Source organism: Marmota flaviventris, unplaced genomic scaffold, assembly GCF_047511675.1.
Source record: "Marmota flaviventris isolate mMarFla1 unplaced genomic scaffold, mMarFla1.hap1 Scaffold_44, whole genome shotgun sequence".
Lineage (NCBI taxonomy): Eukaryota > Metazoa > Chordata > Mammalia > Rodentia > Sciuridae > Marmota > Marmota flaviventris.
The window spans coordinates 1388421-1415688 of record NW_027288268.1 but is presented as its reverse complement, the minus strand read 5'-3'; positions in this window follow the sequence as shown (position 1 = coordinate 1415688).

Here is a 27268-nt window from a genome sequence, read left to right as displayed (position 1 = left end):
GATAACAGTGGCATGAGAATCTTCATCATAAAAAGTAGAAATAATGGCACCATAATGTGATTTTTCACAGTAAACACAGAAGTTTCAAGTCCCTCTGAAAATAAAATTCAAATGTTCCTGACATTTGCAATGCATATTAATTTGGCTTTAATTATTTGTTAAAAGCTTCAAAGAAAAATTGCCCTTTAAATAAAGTAGGTTCAAAATTGATGCCTGTAAGTTACAGGTAAATCAATCACACCACAATCATTTTAAATTTACCCACTAATACTCAATCTCACATCTATCTCCTATCTGTTCTGGACAGAGTGGACTGTTCAGCTCTAAAGATCTTAAAGGGTTTGCCAAGATGTTTGGGGCTCTTGTGATGGTGACTGAACCATTATGGATCCCCCATGGGTCAGAGAGAACATAGGATTGGGGATTGCAGGGAGGGATGATAATGTTCCTCTTTCTACCTTCTTTCTTCAAATTATAAAGAAGCAAACTTCTACCACAGCTTTACCTCTGTGCCAGATTGCATCAGTACTGTATCATTTGTCCCTTGACCTTTGGGAGGAAAAGTCTAGAAACTACATTTCTCCACTGTCTGAGGTCCCCAGGAGCCCACCATTGAGAGGTCCTCAGGTGAGATATGAAAGGTGAAAGTCCTTATCCTCCCACGGTGACTGTAGGCTCATGGGTGTCAGCAGACAACAGAAAGGAGGTTTCAAATCTAGGTTTGTTCTCCTCCTGACTCACCTAGTAAGCAGCTTTCCCTGTAATTTCCACACTTCACATTTTCTGAAAGCAGTCATCCTGGGCTTAGTTCCCCTGTCCTCCTATGGTTGTAGAATCCTCCAATTCCTGAGGTTAAACTGATTCCCACCAAGACACCTTATTGAGTTCTGTTTTCCCTCACTCACTCCATCCCAGCAAAGGAGAGTGGTTGATTTGGTTTGTAGAAGCTTGACAATAACTGGACCACATGTCCTAGTGGGCAGGGTTTTCTCCTTTCCCTTTCTGGACTCAGACCTAGAGAATGTTTCTTAGTGTCTATATGTTTTTTTGTTGCCTATAGTAGGCGCATCTGGGTAGGTCCTCAAACCTTCTGTATTAGTTTCTTATTGCTGCTATAACAAATTACTGTGATCACAATCCTTGGCTCATGGCTTCAATCAGCTTGACCTCTGTTTCCTTCATTCCACCTCTACCTCTTGCTATGACTCTCTTGACTCCTTCTTATAAGAACTCTTGGGATTACATTGGGCCCACATGGACACTCTCCTTTGCTGGGATGGAGTGAGTGAGTGAGGGAAAACAGAACTCAATAAGGTGTCTTGGTGGGAATCAGTTTAACCTCAGGAATTGGAGGATTCTACAACCATAGGAGGACAGGGGAACTAAGCCCAGGATGACTGCTTTCAGAAAATGTGAAGTGTGGAAATTACAGGGAAAGCTGCTTACTAGGTGAGTCAGGAGGAGAACAAACCTAGATTTGAAACCTCCTTTCTGTTGTCTGCTGACACCCATGAGCCTACAGTCACCGTGGGAGGATAAGGACTTTCACCTTTCATATCTCACCTACATAAATCTATACTGAGCAAAAGTTCAACACAACTTGAACTGTCTGCAAGATATAATGAATTTTCCAAAAATACTTTCACCACTTGACACTAAATACAGTAAAATCACAGCATCCAATATTTCTTAACTTCATATCAGCACAGAACAAAAAGCCTTGTGAATAATGATCAATGAGGCTACTCCTTTTAATTCATGTTGGATGAACAAGTCTGTACTGTATTGTTCAGATTGTCATAATTTTTTGAGCAAATATAATCCTCATTAGCTACAGATAGTTGTCTTCATGGCATTCATAATCGAATATGTAAATCAATATCAGATAAAGAAATGTCCTTGGTGACAACAAAGTAACTGTGTTAAAGAGCATAATACCTGCCAATGCAGACGCTTCATCATCTGAGAACGGCATTATTTGATCAGAACACACCAAAAGATTAATGGAAATTTTTAAAAAATATGATGGCAAAGCCAGATATTGCACTGGCCTGAATTAGAATGCAGCTCAGGGACGCTGTGGCCTAGAAATTGTGCAGCCTCCATATGATAACAGAAGCCCCCATTCCACTCCTGCCACTTGCCGTCCATCATCCCTCATCCATCCATCCATTCCTTCACTCATTCTGCATCTATTTTGTATCAAACACTGGGGATTTGAAAGTAAGCAACACAGTTTCTTCCTTCAATGTGTTCGTGGATTAGAAGCAAAAGAAAATCAGCCATTCTGTCCAGAGAGCTCCCAGCTAAAGAAAACACAGAGTAGTGGCACCCAGATGGCCTCTTTGTGACCTTGGGAAAATTGCTTAACCTCTCTAGCCTTCATATCTCTGTTTTTTTGTTTTTGTTTTCTTTTTGGTGCTGGGGATTGAAGCCAGGGGCACTTCAGCACTGAGCTACATCCCTAGTTCTTTTTATTTTTTGTTTTGAGACAGTGTCTTGCTAAATTGTTGATTTGACCTTGAACTTGTGACCCTCCTGTTTGAACCTCCCAAATTGCAGGGATTATGGTATGTGCCACCATGCCTGGCTCTCGTGTATCAAACAGAGATAACCATAACATTTTAGACATAATAAGGAGAACATAGCACAGTAAGAAGTGTTAGTGGGCTGGTGTTGTGACTCAGTGGTAGAGGGCTTGCCTAGCATATGTCAGACACTGAGTTCAATTCTTAGCACCACATATAAAGAAATGAATAAAGCAAAAGTCCATCAACATCTAAAAATATATACTTTTTTAAAAAGTTAGGTGGGTATAATAAATGCCATGTACCTCTGTAAATAACTTGATGGTTTCATAGAAAAAGGTAATATTTGAGCCAGACTTTGAAAAATAGGTAAACATCTGTCCACTAATAAAATGGAAAGTTATTCTAGGTAGACATATTTTTTTTTTCTGTTTGTGGTGGGGCAGGGGTGGGGGAGGCAGGGGCAAGGCATTGCTAGAGATTAAATCCAGGGTCTCACACATGTTAAGAACATGCTCTATCAGTGAGCTATACCTCCAGCAGGATTTTTTTTCTTTGAGAATTTTTTCTCACTATTCGTAGAGTCAGATACCTTGGAGGAAATAAGCAAATTGTCACATGGACACAGGCTGGTACAGCAATATCTGGTTGAAACATCTGCAGGTTAAACCATGGATACCTTAACTGAAATTTCACTCATCTCAGAAGCTTATGAAAGAGTCAATACATCTGCCTCCAGAATAATCCACCTGTCTAGAAGAGAAGCCACACTACCCTTTCCCTCTAGTTTAGGCATATCACATTTCCTCTTGGAATTCCCACCAAAGTTTAAAGGTAACATCTCCAAGTTCTGTTGATTCTAACTCCAGAACAAACCTCTAGGCTGTTCCATTCTCCTCACCCATCTCACCTTCTAGAGACTTATATCAGACTCTTCACCAATGCTCTGGCCATATTTAATTTGCTTTCCACAAAGCAGCAAGAATCATCTTCTTAATACATAAATCTTTCTGCAATGCTCCCTTCCTTAAAACCCTTCAGACTGTACTTGGAATACACCTGCTGACCTTACCAACTACAAGGCTCTGTGACTAGGCCCCTCCCTAACTCTTCCACCTCATCCCCACTGTCTCTCCTCACCACACGGTGCTCCAATAAGAGGGGCATCTGCCATGGCTGCTACAAACTCGTTCCTGACAACAGGCCTTTGGATATCTGTCCTTCTCCACCTGAAACCTTTACCTCACTCCTCTTACCTGTTAGAGCTCAGCTTGAGTAAGAGTCAGGCCAGGGGAAAGAGTGCTCAAGAGGGACATAGGAGGATGGTGCTCATGTTCTGGTTCTGCAGTCCTGGCTAAGTGACTGGGACATCACCCATAGTATCTGAGCCAGACATAAAATTAGGGGACTGGACCAGATGTCCATTTGGGTTCCTTCTAGCTCCCATTGTTCCTTTCCTACTATAAAATAAATATAACCCTGGTTCCTTGCTTTTCTTCCTGGCTTCTCTCTATGACCAGCAAAAGACAAAACTTTTTAATTCCCCAATCCATTCCATTTCCCTCTTGTCTCCATTTTGAGTCTCATAAAAGTGAAAAAAAAAAAAGAAAGAAAGAAAAAGAAAATGGAAAGAGAAGAAATAGTGAATGATATTTCCCTTCTTTAAGTAAAACCTGAAACAGAAATTAGACTGGTGAATTCAGACAAAGAATTTTTAAAAGTGAAAATCCAGTGAGCTAAAGACAATGATGCAGAACTTTAACCCAAAATCCATGCCCTGGGTGGTCTGGCTCCTCCTCCCTGGCTCCATCCCATCATTCCCCTTTCTCTTGCTCTCTGCACTCCACCTGCACTGGCCTTCTATCATTTCTTCCCAAAGCATGACCATACTATCTCCCCCAGAATGCCAGCCAAATCCCCTTATGACAGGCTCTCAGGCACCAGGAAGCTCACCTTCATCAAACATCACAACTATAACTTTCTAAGTAATCTGTAATTATCTTATTGTGTCTGTCCACCTTTAACCTGTGTTTTAATAGGACACGAATCACATTCATTTAAGCTTGTTAGTAATAAATTTACTTCTTATTGCACAATAGGTAATCCATAAAATATTTTTAATAAATATATGTATATAAAGAGCCAAAGAGAACACATCCTTTACATAGAATACACAATAACAGGCCCACCACCTGCCCATGGGGCAACCAAGAATCCCGTGTCTTCTGAAGAATCTACTTGAGATCTTCCTCCCATATTCATACTGCTGCCTGGGACCCAATATGAGTCCTTTACTCCCTCTTCTCATATCCTCATAACTGTGGTAGTCCCTTAAGTGGCTAGGACAAAAGTATATAAAAGAATAGAAGGGAGAGGTTACTATCACCTTGATACTCAAACCAGACAAAGATGAGATTACAGACAAATATCCCCACATGAATAGACACAAAAATCCTCAACAAATACTAACAAACTAAATTCAGAAAAAATATACATATGTGTGTGTGTTTGTGTGTATTATATATATATATATATATATATATATATATATATATATATATATATATATATATATAGAGAGAGAGAGAGAGAGAGAGAGAGAGAGAGAGAGACTTATACAACACAACCAACTGGAATTTATCCAAGCAATGCCACGTTGGTTTAACATCTAAAAATCAACTAATATGATATAACCCTATTAATAGAATAAAAACAAATATATATGGTTATCTCCATAGACATAGAAGAAACATTTAACAAAAATCCAATACCATTTCACATTAAAAACCCTCAACAAAGTAGGAAGAGAAAAGGAACATCCTCCATCTGACAAAGGGTATCCATGGAAGACTGACAGCTAATATTGTACTAAATGGTGAAAATAGATGGCTTCCCCCTCGAATAAGGAAAAAGACAAGGGTGTCCATTCTGGCCTCTTCTATTTAACATTATGCTACAGTACTTGCCAGGGAAATCAAGCTAAAAAAGAAAGAGAAAGAAGAAAGGAAGGAAGGGAAAGGGGAGGGAGTCTAGATTTAAAAGAAAGGGGAAAAAAAACTATCTCTATTTGCAGATGACAATATCTTATATAGAGAAAATTCTTTAAAATCTATCAAAAAGATATTAAAACTAACAAAATTTCAGTGAGGGTCTAAGACCAATATACAAAAAGCCATTGTATTTGTACATATTAGTAATAAATAATTCAAAAATAAAACTGAGAAAAAAATTTTGTTTACTATAGAATCAAAAAATAAATAAAGCAACTTCAGAATAAGTTTAATAAAAGAAACACAAAACTTGTGGTCTTAAAACTAAAAAACAATGTTGAAAAAAATAAAGATGTTCTTAAATGGAAAGAAATCTCATGTTCACATAATAAAAGAGCCAATACTGTTAAGATGACATGACTCTCCAAATGTATTTACAGACTCAACACACCAAAATCTCAGCTTTGCTTTTCTTTTCTTCAGAAATTGACAAGCAAATCCTACAATGTATATGGAAATTCAAGGAAGCCAGGTAGCCAAAACAATCTTGCAAAATAAGAGTAAAGAGAGAGGATACTTTCCAATATTTTCCAATTTTAAAACTTATGACCAAGCTGCAATATTCAAGACAATGTGGCACTAACATGAATATAAAGATCAAAGGAATAATATTGATAGTCTAGAAATAAGCACTCATATTTGGTCAATTGATTTCCACAAGGGCACAAAGACATGTCTATTCTTCTCTACAAGTGAATACCCACATGCAAAAGAATAAATATGCCTTCCCATACCAGGGAACAAAAACTCATGTTCAAAATAGATTATAGGCCTTATTTAAGCAAGAGTTGAAACTACAACACTCTCAGAAGAAAACAGGAATAAATCTTAATCAAATTGGATTTATTGCACAAACAATAAAAGAAAAAGAACATAAATTGTCTTTCATCAAAATATCAAAACCTCTGAGTTGCAAACTAAACCATCAAAGGTGAAAAACAAACCACAGGAAGGGACCTGTCTGACATGTGACTTGTATCTAGAACATACACAACTCAATGACAAAAAAAATAAAATAAAATAAAGGGACAACGAATTGAAATGAACATTCTCCAAAGAAAATATGCAACTGTCCAATAAACAAATGAAGAGATGCTCAGTATCACCAGCAATGCTAATCAGAACCATAAGATACTACTTCTGGGGCTGGAGATATAGCTCAGTTGGTAGAGTGCATGCCTCACATGCTCAAAGCCCTGAGTTCAATCCCCAGCACCGCAAAACAAAACAAACAAACAAAAAAAAGATACTACTTCACACTTATTAGGACAGTAATAATAAAAAGAAGACAAAAGCATTGGTGAGGATGTGGGGAAAATGGAACCCTCATACATTACTGATGGGAATATAGGATGATACACCTGCTGTGAAGACCAGTTTGGCAATTCCTCAAAATACTAAATATACTTACCCTATTACACCAAAACTCCACTCCCAGGTGTCTACACAGGATAAATGAATACATATCTCCACACAAAGACTTGTACAAGCATCTTCATAACCGCATTATTCATAAAAGCCAAAATTTGGAAACAATCCAATTATCCATCAATTGATAAATGGACAAATGGTATCTGGCATATCCCTACAATACTGTCACTGCAGTCTATTATAGTCTACATAAAAAGAAATTAAGTGATGTGCACTATGACATGAAGGAAACTTGAAAACATTATGCCAAGCTTAAAAAAAAAAGCCACCACAAAAGGCCACATATTGTATCTATTCAAATGAAATGTCCAGGATAGGCAAATCCACATAGACAGAAAGTAGATTAGTGGTTGCCAGGGTGGGGTGGGAGGGCGATGGACTGTAAAGAAGGTGTGGTGACTGACTGCTATTGAGTGTGGCAGTTTCTGCTGGGGGTGGGGGAGGAAATGTGATAGTTGCACAATTTTATGAATATATTTTTAAAGAACTTTACACGGATGGATTTTTTAACTCTGTGTTTTGTTTTGGTACAAGGGATTGAACTCAGGGGCACTTTATTACTGAGCCACATTCCCAGCCCTTTTCTATATTTTACTATTTTTAATTTTTATTTTTAAAATATATTTTTATTTGTCAATGGACCTTTATTTACTTATTTATTTATATGTGGTGCTGAGGATCGAACCCAGTGCCTCACACATGCTAAGCATGGAGCTACAACCCCAACCCCTGTATGTTATTTCGAGTCAGGGTCTGGCTAAATTGCTTAGGGGGCCTTCACTAAGTTGCTGAGGCTGGCTTTGAACTTGTGATCCTCCTGCCTCAGCCTCCCAGGCCACGGGGATTACAGGAATGAGCTGCTACACCTAGTTCAGTAAAACTATTTTTAAAAAATAAATGAGAAGAAAAAATACTACTTTGTGATCATATTCTTCTTATTCACCACTGAGCTCACCATCCTCAGTGTCCTCACACCTTCCCATCCCAACCCCCACAGACCTCATTGTCCCCACAGAGACCCAAGCCTGTGTGGAGTCTACAGTGAATGCTCAGAATCATCTCATTCATTCTGGACTTTTTCTCTGAAATGCAGAAACCCACACACATTATACCAATCCTCTGAAATTCGGGTGTCCACTTTAAATCATCTGTTTCAAAGATCAGCAATTTAAGACCCCAGACTCAATTTAATGCTCAACCAGTTTTTTTGTTTGTTTTTGAACAGTCTTTTAGCTAAGAATAGTTTGTACATTTTTGAAGCATTGTTTTTTAAAATGTGTGACAAAAACCAAATGTGGACTGCAGAATCTAAAATATTTATTTACTCCCCGACCCTTTATAGAACAAGGTTGCTGACCCCCTGATCCATAACTTATTTTCTCTATATTTATCAACTGAAAACGGGCAATGGAAGAGAGAGAATTGGAGGAACTTTGCCTTTCTTTTATGTAATTGTTGACAATAAAAATAGTAGAGGATAGGGGAGAGCTTGCACAGATTCATGATAGCCAACTGCTAAATTTTGAAGAGTTTTGCAAGTCAGTTGATGGTGTGGTGGAATTGGCTACTGTAAAAAATACTTACAGCACAGAAATTGACAAACCCTACAAATCAAGGCTGTTTCCTCCAATAGAGAGTCAGCACATCTCTAAATAAAAACCTTCTCATCTTTGTACTTTTCAGAGGCAGAAGGCAGGGAAGAATCTTTGAACCAGATTTTTGATCCAGAGGGAGTATGCAGATGGAAGCCACAGTGCAAAACTAGGGATGGATAGGGAAGTGCATGGGACAATGTCTGAGTCCTTTCTGATGCTCACTGTGACTCTCTGATAGTTCCCGCCCCCCGCCGTACTTTCTTTGCTAGGGTTCCCATTCTGTGCACATCAGTGACCAACAGAATCTCCACTCCTCCATCTCTGGAGACTGCTATAAGGAGAAGCAGCCACCAGACCTCATGCTAGGACAGCAGCAAATGAAACCTAGTTGGGCATTAACCAGGACACGGAGGGAAGATTTCAGGATCACCACTAGGGGGAGAACTGGTCATACTTTCTATGAAGGCATTAAAAAGACCAGAACACAGAGGTCAAAATGTAGAAAACCAGAGAATGAGGCCAAAATGAAGAAGAAACAAAGTAGATCAGCAAGAAGGAGGGAAGGAGAAATTAAAAAAAAAAAAAAAAGAAATAAGCACTGCTTTGTCTCTACTGAAAAGGGGTATTGCATCTAACAGCATCCAACAGGTGGGACAGGAAACTAGAATCAGAACTCTCAGCAAGTTTCCAACAGGCTAAGCACCTTTGTTCTGTGCAGAAAGGGTCCAGCAAACCGACTTCCTTAATAAAACCCCTAAAGTGCAAGAAGTAAAATCAGTAATCAATAAATGGGATGGCATTAAACTGAAAAGTGTCATCAAAGTGCAAAGGAAAAATCAAGAACATGAAGAGAGAGCCTAGAGAATGGGAGAAAATCTTAGCCACCTGAACCTCAGATAGAGCACCAATTTCCAGGATATATAAAGAAGTCAAGAAACTTAACACTTAAAAAAATCAATAAATGGGCAAAGGAACTAAACACACACTTCACAGAAGAAGAAACAAATATATGAAAAAATGTTCAACATCTCCAGCAATTAGAGACATGCAAATTAAAACTACACTGAGATTTTATCTCACTCCAGTCAGAATGGCAATTATCAAGAATACAAGTAACAATAAATGTTGGTGAGGTGTGGAGGAAAAGGTACATTCACATGCTGCTGATGGGACTGCAAATTGGTGCAACCATTATGGAAAGCAGTATGGAGATTCCTCAGAAAACTTGGAATGGAACCACCATTTGACCCAGTTATCCCACTCCTTGGTATACACCCAAAGAATTTAAAATCAGCATAATACAGTGACACAGCCACATCGATGCTCAATTCACAATAGCTAAGCTATGGAACTAAACTAGGTGCCTTTCAATAAATGAATGAATAATGAAAATGTGATATATATCCATAATGGAGCGTTACTCAGCCATAAACAAGAATGACTTTATGACATTTTCCAGCAAATGGATAGATATGAAGATGATCATGCTAAGTGAAATAAACCAGTTCCAAAAAACCAAAGGTCAAATGTTTTCTCAGATATATGGAAATTAACTCAAAATAAGGGGGTGGTGTAGGGAAGAACAGAAGTGCAGTAGATTATACAATGGGGAATGGAGGGAAGGGAGAGAGGATAGGCAAAGGAAAGAGAGTGGAGTGAATCTGACATATTTTTCCCATGTACATATATGAAAACCACACAGTGAATCCCACCACCACATATATCCATAAGAATGGGACTCTAACCAGAAAAAATATATATTTCATGCTTATATAATTATATCAAAATGGATTCTGCTGCCAAGTATAACTATAAAAAGCCAATAAATTTTAAAATATACATATATACAAAATAAAGAGGTTCTAGCAAAAACCACAGGTGGGTGGCGAGGAGGGCATCCCATGCCCTCTTAGACCATGAGTACACTGATGGATGTATAATGCTGAGATTTGCCTTATAGTGGTCTTAATTCTCAATGATGTCTATCTATGAACTTAATGTTGATTTTATTTATTTGTACTTTATTAGTTTAGTATCATTGTATAAGCTTGCTTGTAAAAGATAGCAAATAAAAGGAATCCAACATTGTGTATTTGGTAGAGTACCTATATTACATTTTAAGTTCTCATCATACAGATATGTGTGTGTGTGTAGGTGTGCATATATGTATATATAGATTTTCATTCTTCGATTGAACAAATCAGCAAGGAGAGAGATTATATACCAAAAAAAAAAAAAAAAATGCCAATCTAGATCATGGTATGATGTGATGGAAATTAGGGTTTTATTAATTAATTTATTATTTATTCATTAATTTTATTTCATTAAGATTTGTTTTTCCATATGAGGAAGCAAACTACAGTGTTATTTTTTTAATGCTCAGAAATTAATTAAACAGGCTTATCCCAAGGCAGCTGGGAACCTAAATTCCACATGCAATGTTGTTTCTACAAGAAAAAAAAAAAAAAAAAAAACCTTCCAAACAACCTACTTATGAAGAACATTGAGGACAAAATGTGTTTGTGAACTAGATAGGGAAAAAATGTGTACAGCAGTTGTTTGGAAAGCTAAAATTCACCTCCTCTTTCTTTTCATTGTTATGATAATTTGTGTTTCTACCCTAGAGTACAGATTCCATCTCATCCCCAAATCTCTTTCTCTCCACTCCCCTCATCTCTCTCTCTCTCTCTCTCTCTCTCTCTCTCTCTCTCTCTCTCTCTCTCTCTCTCTCTTTCTCTCTCTCTTCCCCTAAAGAGATGTTTTGGCCTCATCTCTTTTACAGTTAAAAGAAAATAGATTTCTCATGGATATAGTTCAAGGTTGTTGGCCCCATTTTTGCTGCAGTGGTAACTTTTCCTGGCTCCAGAAAAGTAACTCTAAACTAATGGAAATTGGACAAGGTTACAGAGCATGCTAAGAACAGAACTGGAAACCTGAAAGTACTACACCCAAGGCTCTCTTCCTATTCCTAGAGTAAAAAATGGGCACAACAGAATGCTCTTCTCTGGTGAGGTCAAACTATTATGAATCCACAGAGCTGAAAGCACTATCTGTTGAGTCCATTTTTTTAAATGTGACTGCTTTGAGTTCGAAGAAATTGCAAGCTGTATAGTTTAGTGTGGTCATTTATATGAAAATATAACAGGGTGCCGAACTTGAACCCGTAAGGACAATATCCTGGTAGAACCATAAGAATTTTCTGTCATCACTTCCACAGTGCACTTAAACAGGTAGAGCCCATTATTAAGCAATTAAGAACTTTTTTATTTAGCACATGGGTCATTCCTACCCTAGGGATGAATTTACAGAAGCCATTTTATTTCATTTTCATTTGTTAATGCAATGCTTCATTGGTTAATTGATATGGCCTCACAACTCCTCCTCAGCTAAAATTTGCCAGGTCTCAGCTAAAAGGAGTTGCTCATTGGAGGCAACCAGTTAAAACATTTGTGTTAAGATAAGCAAAAGGAAAACTCAACAGCAAGGGACAGGAACATGTGTCAAAATCAAGTTAGGTGGCCAACTAGCTGATCCAAGAAGACTCTCTCTTCCTTTCTCCTCCCTCCCATCTTTCTGTTCTTAATCCTAACTCAACAAGGTAACTTCATTAACAAGTGATGTTCTAAAAATATCCGTGTGATTTTACTTAGGCCATGATTTTCACCTTTGGCTTCTGGGAGGCCACTATTCCCAGCCTCCCACTTCCACTACCATTTAAGAAATGGGATGTGATCTCTTAGGAGAAGAGGATCCTTCCCCTGCTGGAGAAGAACTTGCATGAATAGGTGAGACCCTGATGTTCTTGCATCCCAAGCTTGCTACTTCTCTGTTTTACTCTCAGTAAGTGACAGATACTTTTATTTGGGCCAAAACCCCTGCACTAATCCTTGATTCCTCTTTTTCTCCCAGCTAGCATTCAATCTATTAGCAAATTCTGCAAAGGAACATTTATGATATATTGCAAAGCTGACCAGTTCTCACGAAAATCATGCTTGCATGATTTCTCAGGATTATTGCAATGGCTTCCTAACTTCTCTCTCTAATTTTTGTACCACCTCACAGTCTGGATTCCACAGACACTGGAGAAATACCGGAGATTTGACACAATGTTCTTGTCCCTTGCTGTTGAGTTTTCCTTTTGCTTATCTCGTGGTGAGAATGTAGTACTTTAATTCAAGGACAAAATGTACAAATGCAACTTTCCAAAAGCCCCAGGACAGAAGGACTAGACTAGATCTTGAAGAGACGATTTAATCTAGCTCTTAATTATTTCCAGAAGCACATAAGGGTTCTTCAAGGTCATTTCCAAAAATAATATCTGAAGATTCTGGAAGAGTTTTGCCTCTGAATACAAATCTGATCAAGAGAGGAACTAACAGGCCAGAAGATCATAGATGATATCATCCTCCTCCTCCTCCTCATCATCATCCCCTATACTAATTAAACATGTGCCAGGCACCCTGCTAAGCCTCAACATGCATTGCTTTATTTGATCTAACAAGACCCTAAGATACAATTTCCACTCTATATCTATTTATTTTTTCAACAAATATTGGAAGAACACCCACTATCTGCTATACATTTAAAGCCCTAGGGATACATGAATGAATAAAACAGATAAAAATCTCTTCTTCATGGCCTTAGTGGAGGAGAAAAAAAAAACTTAAGTAAAATGTATATGTTTTTAATTTCAATGTCTAAAAAGATCATTTTTGCCAGAAAGTAGAATAAAGAGTTAGAAGATATAGTTTAAAATGGATTAGCCAAGAAAGACCTCATTAAGAAGATACATTGGAGAAAAGATTGGAAGGAAGTGAAGGAATCAGGTCAAGCAGGTATCTGGGGAAAGAACATTCCAGATCAAGGGTACAGAGAATCGAGAGTTGCTTACATGAGAACAAGTGTGGTATGTTACAGGAACAGGAAGGAGGTCAGTGTGGTGGACTCATGGTGATTAAGGAGGATGTAAAAGAAGAACTCTGAAGGACTGGAAGTGGCCAGGTATTATAAAACCTTACAGCTGGGGGTAAGGTCGATCTCTTTCACTGTGAGAGAGATGGGAAGACACTGTAAAATGCAAGCAAAAGAGTCTCCTGGTCTGGCTTGTGTCTTGGCAGTATTTCTCTGGTGTCTATGGAATTGAGACTGTGAAGTGGTACAAGAATTAGACAGAGAGAGAAGTTAGGAAGCCATTGCAATAATCCTGAGAAATCATGCAAGCATGATTTTCGTGAGAACTGGTCAGCTTTGCAATATATTGTAAATGTTCCTTTGCAGAATTTGCTAATAGATTGAATGCTAGCTGGGAGAAAAGAGGAATCAAGAATTAGTGCAGGGGTTTTGGCCCAATTAAAAGTATCTGTCACTTACTGAGAGTAAAACAGAGAAGTAGCAAGCTTGGGATGCAAGAACATCAGGGTGTCACCTATCCAGAAAGTGACGTTAACAAAAGGAACATTATGGAGCATCAGATATAGAATCTGCGAAAGGGTGTGGCTCTTGTGATTAAGATTTGATTTTTCCTTCAAAAATCATTCTTTTACTCATTCACTCACTTGTTCATTCATTTCTTTATTCAACAAATATTTATTTAGTGTGCACTGAGTGCTAAATTGTGTGCTATTTGCCTCCTGTGTAAAATATATGATCTAGAGCTTAAAACTTTATGATCTAAAGCTTAAGCAAATATATATATATATACCTATGGATAGGCAGTAACCTATAAAACAAGAAAAAAATTACTAAAGAAGCAAAGGTGTTGGACAACTTAAGTAACTTGCTCATGATTGAACAGCTAGGGAGAGAGAGGGTTGGAACATGAACACAGGTTGCCTCCTTCAGAGCCCACAAGCCTATGCTATAGCCTAATTGAATGTTAGTGCCGCTCACATGCCATCCAGTAGAGACAGAAAACACAAGCAACCAATGGGAAAAAAAAAATACAATCCATGCAATTTCCCACAATGGCTGTGATGTGACTGTTGCAACATTTCCTGGACCAAGTTTCCTCATCTGTAAGATGATGGGTTTGGATTAAGATGATCTCAAAAGCCCCTTCCGGATCTGAAACTGTGGTTCTTTGGTGCCTATTAGTGTCCAAATGTAAGGACGGTGTGGGGATCACCCACCCAAGCTTCATTTCCTCCACAGGTGTAGGACCACATCTATGAGTAGACTAGGAGCCATGGACCCTCACCAAGTCCTTTTCCCTCTGTTTTCTGAAGGACCTAAGAAGGCAGCAGGAGCTGTGAGAATGAGGGGCTGGCAGCTGGGCAGATGGTCCTTTCAGAGATGAAGACAGGTGCAAAGGATAAACCTTTAAAAAATGACAGAAAAGAAGCCTAGCATGTGTAAGACAACTGGGTTCCATCCCCAGCACCAAAAAAGAAAGGAAAGAACAAAGAAAAGAAGAGAGGAAAGGAGGGAGGAAGTTGAAGTTGAAGTCCAAGGATAGCAAGTCCATTAAATTGCTCCTGGTTTTAGAAACCCTAAGGGTCTGAATTCCTCCCAAGCCTACAATTTGCAAAACAGACAACTCTTACACATTTCAATGTGATCCTGAGAAACACAGAACCCCGCCCCACACCATTATAGACCCCAGTTTTCTCATCTGCAAAAATAAAGTTAAATAATTTCCAATCTTGGCAATTCATGACAGTATACTCCTAAAAACCTCAGCATTTCTGTACTCTAACTATATTTCCTAAATGTACTTCTTTCCCCCAGAAGATACTTTCTACCAAATCTGTAAGACTCATTCAAATGGCCATTTGATCTAACAGTGCAGTTCTGGAAATAGTCCAAATCAAATATCTACAACAGAAGAAACATTCCAGAGTTTAGCTACCATTTATGAGTATCTCTAAAATATTTTTACATAAAATTTCATTTTTAAGCCACCATAAATCATCTATAATCACAATACTTATCCTAGAACTCTGATAATGTCTTAAAATACCTGCAAAATCCTTAATAGTGGAACATATAGGATTTTTTCTATTCATTGATTACACATTTCTTGTCAATGTTGGTATAATAAATTAATATTACAGAATACAAAGTACCAAAATAAGTAGTACTTTACATTGATATATTCTGAATTTCACTATCTAGTGAAATCACATAAGTAAAATCATCTTATTTTATAGAGAAAAAAAGGTTTACAAAAATTCTACAAATATCCCTGAATCACATAAATCACATAGCACTGAGAAGGTTCCAATAACTAAAACCAGCTTTACTGCCTATAAATTCTTGATTCAAATTACTGAATTGTAATATCATTGATAAATATCAAAAAAGCAATGAAAAGTAAATAGTTTTGTTTACATGAACTTTAGCTTTCTGGTAAACACACACACACACACACACACACACACAAATAAAATGAAATTAAGGAGGGAGAAAACCCTCATCAGTCACCTAGGAATTTGCTACCTTCTACCTGAAAACCCTAACTTGGGCTCCATTCATTAAACCAAGCAAAGTCTTGCATACATGTGTTTAATCTTCATGGGTAAAATCTGGATATAAATCTTTTAATCCAGTTTAAATTACAAAGGGTGGAAATGTGCACATTAAGTATATTATTAGACGTGTGAAGGAGCTGTTTTTGGTGATTCTAAAATATTTTTTCCAATCTGTCCCATTATGCTAGACACATCCAACTCATATTATCAACACATCCATATGAGCATTGTTTTATGACCTCTTCATGGCAAGTTAACAGATAAACTGCTCTAATAAATGTTATCTATAATCTGAATATCTGCAGAGATGTAGGCATTTCATAGATAGGAAACGGAGTTGGCTGCTGATAATGTCCATTGTTTGAAAACGGAAAACAAAGCTTGTTTGTTGAAGAATGTATACTTTCAAATAGTTAAGAACCCTGTCTTCTTTCTCCTCCTGCCCTCTCCAGTTGCCTTTACTTCTTCTCTTTCAGCTCATTCTCTTCCTTCTTATCCTGTCTCTCCAGCATGACACCTTTTCTATGACACTTTGAACTATGATTTATTCATCCATCCATTCATTCATTTAAGTCCATCCATCCATTCATTCAGTACCACTGTGTGCCTGGCACAGTGTTGTTCTTTGGGCTTCAAAAATGAATGACAGTTTCTCTGCTTCAAGGAGAATGCAATCTAGTGGACATTGGGCCACACGATTAATGAGATGGAGTGAATCCTTGTAGTTAAAACCAGTTAACACCTGTCCCTCACTATGGCACATGTATTTTTTTTTTCCATTTGCTTTCCAGACCACGTCTTTCATGGACTGCAAGCCCTCAGAGTGCTGGGACCACAGAGCAGTCATTTCTGTTGTCCCAGCATCTAACCCAATGCCTACCAAATAGTTTGGCCCTACAAAGTGTTTAGGGTGGATGGATAAATGGATGGATGGATGGATGGATGGATGGAAGGAAGGAATTGAGTGACCAGTATCTGTTATGAATGACTTTTTTTTTAAATTTTTTATTGTTGGTTGTTCAAAACATTACAAATTTCTTGACATATCATATTCCTTTAAACTCACTGGAATCTAATTTGTGAGTTTTGACTAATTGTCTCCCCCTTTTTCCCAAACTGGCATCCTTGGTATCAAAAGCTAAGTGGATTTCCAATTCCTAGGCACAGACAGTTCTCCCAGAGAATATGCTTTCTCTGCCTTCCTGGAATCATTTCATCGCATATAATATAAATTTCCCAGAGACCCCTTCTTAGGTGAGACCAGGGTGGCTTATCATACCAATTCCTAGCTTCCCTGCCTTCTATAAGACTCTGACCCTAGAAGGAGCGCAGCTTTCATGAACTTTTTTTTTCTTTTTAAACCATTTAGAAGTTTGTCAGTTAAGGAATAAAATCTCCTTGGGGAAATTCTGTTACAGAAGAAGCAGCCAAAAAGAGCTCATCATGCACTGAGGACAAGTCAGCAGAATGCCCAGGGTTCTTGAGCAGATCCGGTCTCGCCCTGCTCTTGCAGTCTGAGGGCTCCAAGGGACCGGTGGCAATGCGGGAAGAGCAGCGGGCAGGAAGGGCAGCCTGAAGGCTCGAGGCCCCTGCCGGTCACTCAGCTCTCCGGAGCTCTGTCGTTCTCAGAGAAGCCGCCCAATTACAAGAATCAGAGATTGAACCCTGAAAGGCGCCCAAAATCGACTGCAAGCACCCGAAGTATCACATTTGCCTTCTTCCTAGATTTCTATCGTCCTGGTGGAGACACTGGTGCGCCTCAAAGGGCCCTGACCACCCACTCGACTCTGAGACCCTGGGTCCAGACTCCTCTGCATCCCCACCCTACAGCCCTGCTGCCCCCAAGCCAGCTTCTCCTCTTGTCCTGTCTTCCAGCTGTCACGAAGCACGACGCCTTCAGCGCAGCCCAAGAAGCAAGGCAAGAACCTAATCGCACCCGTTTCCAGCCTCCCCTAACCCCCTGGCTCGGCACTCTAGGGGGGCATGCCAAGGTCACCAGAAGAGGCATGACAGTCTCAACCTTAGCTCCCCCCAAACAACTATCTGGGATCCCGGGGACGAGTTCTTCTCCAGTCCCTCAACCCAATTGAGGGTCTCCTCCTTTGATACCCCATGGTTCCACCAAGACCCCTCCCTCCCTTCCCTCTCCTGGTGCTTGCCCCCATCGGGAAACGCTCACTTTCTCTCCTGTATAAGGCTCTCTTGTAAGTCTCCCCTCAGTTTCCTTAGAGAATGAGGGGAGGAGACGTGCCTCCCACTCGCGCAGGGGGAGCAGCAGGGGAACCGACGCAAACTTCTGCTGCACTTACTTCGGGCCGAGGCTGCCGCCCCCTAGCCTCTGCTCGCTCTAGCACCGGCTGCTGCTCCGCGGCGACATGAAGCCACCACGCTCGCATTCCCCACACCAGCGCAGCTGCGAAATGCGCAAGAAGGGAAAGGAGTCTCTCTCCAGCGAGCGTGCCCGGGGCCGGAGTGCGGGGCAGAGGTCTGGCCGCAGCGCTTGGCTGCTAGCTGAGCAGTGGCAGCCTTCTCCCCGGGATGCTGCGCTCAGCGCCGCGCGCTCTGCTCCTCTGCTGGGTTGTTTCTGTCCGACTTGCAGTTTTAGTGCATGCCAGGACTGCAGCACCCTCTCCGTCCTCCCAGGGAAACGACTTTCAATTCACCTGGTAGCTGGCGAGGTTCTGCTGAGGGCGAGCAGCGTGACAGCGGGTGCAGAGGAGAGGGAGGAGCGCGGGAGCAGCGGCTGCCCGAGTGCGCCTCCAGCTTCCTCTGCTAAGAGCGCGCAGCCCTCTCCAGCCGCTCTCCTCGGGACTGCAGTCCTGACGTTACCTACACCCCCCCTCCCCGCTCCCCCAACCCCAGCGGAGGAGTGGCGCGCAGGGTGGGGTGCAGAGAGCGAGGACGTGTGAGTGTAAGCAGGAGTGTGTGTGTGTGTGTGTGTGTGTGTGTGTGCACGCGCGTGTGCCCCGCAGGGCCGGGGACGGATTGGAAGGGCTGCTGGAACCTGAAAGAAGCCTGAAACAGCTCTCTACAAACAGTCGCCAAGGGTTTGCCGTGAACAGCCGGGGGCGCTCGCTTTCAGGTTGGGGCGGGAATACTAGGGAGGTTGAGTTTGGATGAGGGAAAGGATTAACAAAGCCTGGGCGATGGAAGTGCGGGAGTTGGGTACTCTTTTCCCAAAGTTGGAGGATGCACAGAACGCTTTTCAAAAAGCTGCGCTAGAGGTTTAGGAGGAACAGGGAGTAGACCTTATGGGAGAGTTGATATTCACGCTCCTGTAGCAGGGGATCGGGTTGGAGTTGGGATGTTCTCAGGATCCTCTTGGCCTCCACTAGTGCTTGCAATTCCCGAGAGGAAGGAGCCGAGCGAGTCCTTTGAGGAGTCAAACGAGTCCTCTTACCGCTGACTACTGTCAAGTTGCTGCAAAGAAAGCAAAGTGGCTGGCTTTCCGCACCCAGTTTCTCCCGGTTTGAACCTGAGGGAGCGTTTCTGCCAGAAGCTGGATGTAAGCACCCCTAGCCAGCAAAAGGGATCAAGGCCAAGGCAGGGCTCCAGGTGCGTGAGGCCCCGCCCTTCGGTCCTGGTCTGAGGCCGCGGTGGTGAGAACTCCAGGAAAGATTCCCTTGAGGTCATCAGGGTGAGGTCACCATTTGAGTCTTTGCCGCTCTCCAGGACCTGTGCTCCAAAGGTACTTATCTACGTAGCCACCCAACTTTCCTCATTCTCTGAAATTGTCCTAAGGGCCAAAAATAAAAGAGACTTTCTGCAGAGGCGCCAAATGAAGGCTTTAGGTGGTGCTGGAGTGGTTAAAGGTTGTTGTTCTTGGAGCGTTTGTGCCTTACCAGCAACCTTGGAGAAGAGTGCTTGGCTCCGTGCACCTGCAGCGCACCCCTCCCGGCTACTGAGTGCCCAGGCTGGAGCTGCTGGCCCTCTTCCTGCCGCACCCTAGCGGGAGAAAAATGTGCAATGCGTTGCAGCACAGGCCAAATCGGCTGCCAGCAGCAAGGCCTCAGGTGCGCTCTGCAGTGACCGCCAGCATAGCCAGCGATTTTTTGCCCCTGTTGAGTGACATTCGTTTTAACTGCAAGCGTCTTCCTTCTTTAATACAGACACCATTTAATCGCCGAGATACTCTTATTCATTAAAATAACTTTCTGAAGGGTGGAACTAGGATGAGGGACATAAAAGGAAGAAAATATTCCCAGTTCATAAACAATGTTCTTTATAACTTGAACTTTCTAAAGTGACCAGAGTAGCATCAGATCTGAACAAAACAGCTGAAAGTTTTATTACAATCTCAATTCTCCAGTGGAAGTTTAATTTAAAAAAAAAAAAAAAAAAGAAGCAAATCTGGAATCCTGGTCTAAATTGTTGTAGATTTAATAATCTTAGGAGTTCCCACATTTGAAAATTAGAATTTTAGCTAATTGGGCAAAAGTACAGATACCCTTAACTGTGATCTGGATTTCACAAATAAATAGTAATTAAAATGAGTAAAGGTACACCATGTTCCTAAATAGAACAAGGGAAATATTAGACAAGGACATGGGGTCATTAGGTCCTTCTGTAACCATCCTATTTCTTCAAATTTGAAAGCACTCTGACATCATGAGCAATTATATAACTAGATCTTAGTTATGCATGTTTTGAAAGCAGTTAATTCCTCAGTAGGAGTCACTGTTCCCTGAAAATGCTAGTTCAGATTAATAGTGTGGGAATCAGCAAGTCATTGACAAATTAAAGAAATGATTTGAAAATAAAATTGTGAAGTGGCAGCTTCAAGTGTTCAAGGCAATAAGTTAGTGACTCTCTATTAGCAAGTATGACAGCCTGGCTGACATAACTACAGTAAATAATGGCTATCTGATGTGGCAGGCCTAAGTGCTCCTGCTCCTTCCCTTATTTCCCATTGCATTCTGTCCACATCTCCAGAATGACTCTTTTTTTACATTCTAACCTGATGGGTTGTTTTCATCTGTGCCTTCCTTCTAAACTTACAAGCTCCTCCAGGGCAGGAATTTTGTTTGCTTTTCTTAGGACCCAGGCCAGTGCCTGGTCAATGGTAGGCACTTAATAAACATCTGTTATTGGACTGTTTTATAAAGAATACAAAATAACCACATTTAAAAAATCTGTTTTTACAGTATGGGACAAGCATAAAAACAGAAGCACAGACCAATGCAACAAAAATCAAAGCCTGGAAATAAACTTTTTTAAATGGTCAACTAATTATCAACAAGGACACCAAACGCTCACAATGGGAAACAGTCACTTTAATAAATGGTGCTGGGAAAATTGGATCCTACATTAAAAAGAAAAAAAAATGGAACCCTTTTCTTATGCTGAAAATGGACAAAAGACCTAAATGTAAGGCCCAAAGCTATAAAAGTCCTAAAAGAGAACAGAAGGGGAAGGCTCCTTTAAATTGACTTTGGCAATTAATTTTTTGGATATCACATCAAAAGCTCTGGCTACCAAAGCAAGAATAAATACAGGGACCACATCAAACCCAAAACCTTGTGCACAATAAGGGAAACAACCAACAAAATGAAAAATATTTGCAAGCCACATATCTAAAAAAGGGTTAATATCCAAAATTTATTAAGAACTCTTAAAACTCAGTAGCAGAAAAATAAATGACACAATTAAAAATGAGCAAAGGACCTTCTTTTATGTCCAAAGAGGACATAAAAATGGCCAGAAGGTATGTGAAAAGATAGTCAACATAATCAATCAAAAGGGAAATGCGAACTAAAAATACTCTGAGAAATCACTCACACCAGTTAGAATAGTCATTATCAAAAAGACAGATAACAAATGTAGATATGGAAATGGAAAACAAGCAGACCTTTGTAAACTGTTGGTGGAAATGTAGATTGGTACAACCATTGTAGAAAACAGTATGCATGTTCCTAAAGAAATTAAAAATAGAACTACCCCTGTGATCTATCAATTTCTCTTCTGAGTATATGGACAAAAATGAAATCACTACCTTGTAAAGAAATCTAGACTCTAATGTTCATTGCAACATTATCCACAATAGCTAAGTAATAGAAACAACCTAAATATGAATGGACAAAGAAATAGTGGTATTTATACAATGGAATATTGTTCAACTTTTTTTAGTTGTTTTAATGGCATTACATGGAAAAACCATAAAAAAGTATACACCTTGGGAATATTGTCATTCCCAAATATTTTTAATGCTTGTATTGGTTCATAAATACAAAAGAGTAGGAAGTATAGTCTTAAAACTTCTGAATCTGATAACTTTCCCTAATTCAACCTGTTTAACCATTTCCAAGAAGACACCTTCTTTTTTCTTTTTTTTATTTGTTCTAATTAGTTATACATGACAGTAGAATGTATTTTGACACATTATACACAAATGGAGCATAGCTTCTTCTTCCTCTGGCTGAACATAGAAGTCAATCTTAAAAAAGGAAATTCTACCATTTTTCACAACATGGATAGGATTGGAGGATATTATGTTAAGTTCAATAAACCAATGGTAGAATGGAAAATATTGCATGGTTTCACATATACAATAAGACATATTCACATGAATATAGTTGAAGTGCATTTGTGGTTTTTTTTTTTTTTTTTGTTTGTTTGTTTGTTTTCCCCAAAAAGAGAGCTCAGTACAGAGAATGAAATAGTGGTTTCCATGGATGGGGAAGGGGAGAGAAAATGAGATGTAGGTCAAAGAAAATAGCATATGTGTAGGCTGAAAAAGTTTAGAGATTGAATATACAATATGAGGATAAAATTGTATAATATTAGAGATTTTATTAAATAGTAAATTTTTGGCTGCTGCTGTCACAAAAATAGCAACTGGGTTATTGTATGTTATCTGCCTCACTATAGTAACCATTTTACTATCTATATGTATCCAGTCCATCATGCTACAAATCTCAAATATAAATGATAAAATTTAATTTAAAACGATATAAAATAAAATACAATATTTTAAGCTATATAAAATAAAATACAATATCAATGTTACATATGTTTACATATATGAAATGGAAAAGATGGAAAGGAGAAGAGAAGAAAGGGAAGGATAGGGAAAAAATCAGCTTTCTAAAGGATAAATATTGATGGCCCAGTTTATCACTAGAATTTCTTTCTTGTTCATTTTGACATTTACATGTTTTAAAGATTGGTTTGGGAAAATCAGAAGCACTATCCAAAATGCATTACACATACTTTTCTCATTGTGTGTAATGCAGCCCATCATTTTAAATTGGGCATAGGCATTGCTGATAAGTTAAGAACCTTTGTTAGTTCAACCTACCTGGACTGTGCCCTAATTAGTATGAGAAGAACCAATATTCAGGCACTCTCAATACAGCCCAACAGGCCAAGCCAATGTGACATGACTGCACTCAGGCTACCTATGTCCAAGCAGTTTAATTATCAGATAATTACAGGGACCCCCTCCCCAACACACACACACACAAACCTGTATCAATCCACAGCTACCAAAGAGCCAGAGCACCATGGTCACAAAGAAGAAACAGATCTGCTCTGTTGGGGCCAGGGTAGGAGGTTCCTGTGTTGGAGCAGGAGGTATACTTCAATACAGTAGTGGCTCTTCTTCACATACTCCATTGCCATTAAAGCTCTGAGCCAAACACAAATACTAGGTAACACAACCATGGAGAATCATAATTCTGAGCTTCTAGAAGCTATCTCCACCATCAAAATAAGCTCCCTCCATCTTTGATGTGGCTTCTCATTTTCTGCAACAGGAAAAGTAAAGAAAAATTAAAAAACAAAACAAAACAACAACAACAACAACAACAAAAAAAAACAAGAATAAAAATTATTTCACATAGTACTTAGCTTCCTCTATGTCCCCTAAACACCAGTTTACATATTACTTGTACAACTTCTAGCATACTTTTTTTGTGTGTAATGTATACCTATATTTATCCAGGTAGGTAAATAAATATGCAAATACACATTACTTAAAGATGATAAAATGATTTTAATAGATCTATCCAATTATGTAGGTATTTTTCTAGAGAGACATTTGAGACAAGCCTAAATTAATTCATGATAGAGAAAACCAGACCAAAAAATTTTAAGCACTTATTTTTAGAACATAGCAAGTTTGGTATAAAACACTGGAATTTTCCTGCAACTTCTCTAGGGACTTAGGCTGGCTCTTAATATTTTATGCTTCATGATATATTAATAGCTTTGTATTTGAACTGCTTTTCTAGTGCCGAATAATCCTGACAAAGTTAACCCCTCAGTCAAAAATCCAAGTGGCCAATTTCTTTCTAAGAAATTAAAGTCCTAAACTGATACATTCAAATTTCAGAAATGTCATGATTGAAAAAAAAATTGATATAATACATTTAAACATGGCATTCACAAAAGTAATTTAGAAATTTTATACTAAAATGTTAATGAGGAAGCATAATAATTATACTTCACCAAGATTTTAAAATAAGTCTGCCTTCTTATGATTTATAGAACAGACTTTCTAAATGGACTCTATTTAGAGCAAGGAACATCTGTCTATTCATGTCATAAACCTAATTAACAATAGCAAAGAGACAATTCGTTGTTTCCAATTCAAGTTTTGGGAAGAGATACCTGACAGGTAGGTTGTTCAGTGTTGGGCATGCTCCTCTAAGTAGATTTACTTAACAAGTGAAAACAACGTTGCAAGTAGAAAGTTCTCATTTTTCCACATCACTGGTATGAAGGCAAGAGAAGTCTCAGCCAGAATGGATTTAGAAAGTCAAGTACTTATCAGACTGGATTCTTGCCCTTAACAACCCTATAGTCTTGTGCCCTGCCATCTCTGCCTTTCCTTGTGAACTGCCTTTGAGTTGTGCTCAGGTGAACATTGGAATCCACCTTAGCAAGTCAGGGAGCCCTGAATTTACAGTAATATTTAGAATTTCTTTAAAATACTCAGAAAGTATTTTAAAATGGATTTAGTGACACTACTTTGATACTTCTTGCCTTGTACAGAGCAGCTTCAACCTAGGTTGAAAAGAACATTTGCTTTTATCCATCATTTCTTCCCAAACACCTATTTCTTTAACCCTATTTTCCAGCTGATCTCCTCCTACTTTTGCAGAGTAGTGTTTTTTCATTTACATTGTCTAATTCAGGCAATTAGAACTTAGGCACCTCTGGGTAGAGCCCTTGTCTGCCTATGTGTTTCTGAAGCATTATGTACACTTACTGCACTCTATAAATAATAATAACAGTAATCATCCTCTATACAAAATTAGAATGTTAGCATATTCAACCAGTTTAGTATGCTGATTTGCTTTAGTGCTTCATAATTATCTCATGAAACCTATGGTATAATGGGCACTACATTATACAATCTTCCAAAAATATGTGAAGCTCCATGAAGCTTTTCCAGACCAAAAGGTCTATGATCAGAAGGAAAGATCAGAGGCTGTTAGGAGGATTGCAAGTTGGAGCTTAGGGAAACCCTGTTTATATAAATATGAAGTGCTGGAGATGTGGCTCAGCATGCATGAGACCCTGGGTTCAATCTCCAGTTCTGTGTGCAGTGTGCGTGTGCGCGTGCACACACACACACACACACACACACACACACACACACACACACACACACTACAAACCACCTAGAGGATTTTGGCCTGGGGCTGCACTCCTCCAGGATTTGAGGAAAACTGCTCCTGTGGTTTGAATGTTTGTGTCCCTCCTAATCTCAAATTGAAACATAATCCTCCAGGCAATAATATTAACAGAGGTGATTAGGTGATTAGGTCCTCAGGGCTTTGTCCTTAGGAATGGGACTGGTGCCTTTATTAAAATGGCTTGAGGGATCCTGTTTGGCCCCCTTTTTCTTCTTCTGCCATGGGAGGATGGAACAACAAGGGGACATCTTTGAAGCAAAGAGCAAACCTTCCCCAGTCACTGAACATGCCACCATCTTGATGCTGGGCTTCTCAGTCTCCAGAACTTTTAGAAATAAACTTCTGTTCTTTATAAATTGCCTAGTCAAGATATTTTGTTATAGCAGCAGGAATAGACTAAGACAAATGATTTATAGGTGGAGGACTAAAGACCTTTAATAGAATTCAATACAGGATTATATAAATACTTTGTGTGTGTGTGTGTGTGTGTGTGTGTGTGTGTGTGTGTGAGAGAGAGAGAGAGAGAGAGAGAGAGAGAGAGAGAGAGAGAGAGATAGTTTATCTCTAACAAGTCCCTGCTCTGTAGTAGTCTAGAGAAACAAATTGCATATTTTTAGACTATATCTACATAAAGGAGCATTCTTTAAAAATCCAAGACACCTATGAAGAAATGCACAATTCCTTCAAAGCTTACCTGCTTATTTGCTCTACAAGACTGCCAATAATGGCTTAAATTATAACAGCAATATTAGCAATGACACTGATATATGAAATTTTTTTTCCTGGAACTTCTGAAATCTTAAAAAAAAAGAAATAGCCTTGGGAAAACAAGTGAGGGAAAACTGTGCCCACTAACTACTTGAGAAATATTCAAGGAGGTGGCCATATGTCCATATGCTAATCACAGGGTCCCCCTACTTTCTCCATTTCTCTGAGACTTCCTGGGAACCAGGATAGATTTAGGCAAAGGGAAATAGGTAACTTCTCAGATGTTTTATGAAAGCTTTCTGTATCCCTTTGGCTGTTTTGTTGTTGTTTATTTGTTTATTTGTTTGTTCATTTTTATTTTGTATTGTACCTTCCTGACTAATCTACACACACTTTTCAGTACTCCTTTTCAAGTGAATATGAAGAAAACAAGAAGGATATACATCCTGGATTAAAACAGGTTTTTCTTGTCTTGAGAAATAGTGAAAGGACCCCTACACTTACAATCTGGAGAGTTTTTTTTTTGTTTTTGTTTTTAATAAGCTAAAGTCCCTTTGTTGTTGTTGTTGTTTGTTTGTTTGTTTTTTGTGGTGCTGGGGATTGAAGGTAAACCTCACATCCAAACCACAACATTCAGTAAGTTATACCTTTTCAAGATTAAAAAAGTAGATGTCTCACTTAACTGGTAGCCTTGCAAAGCCAAGCACCCGAGGGTATTATGGAAGCATCTCCCAGAGTAGCTACAAAAGCCATATTTTCTTCTCAAGCCAATTCTCTGGTATGATTTAGATGTATTAGTAGAATGTTAGCCCTGAGCTTATTTTTCCATTTTGAGACTATCCTGAA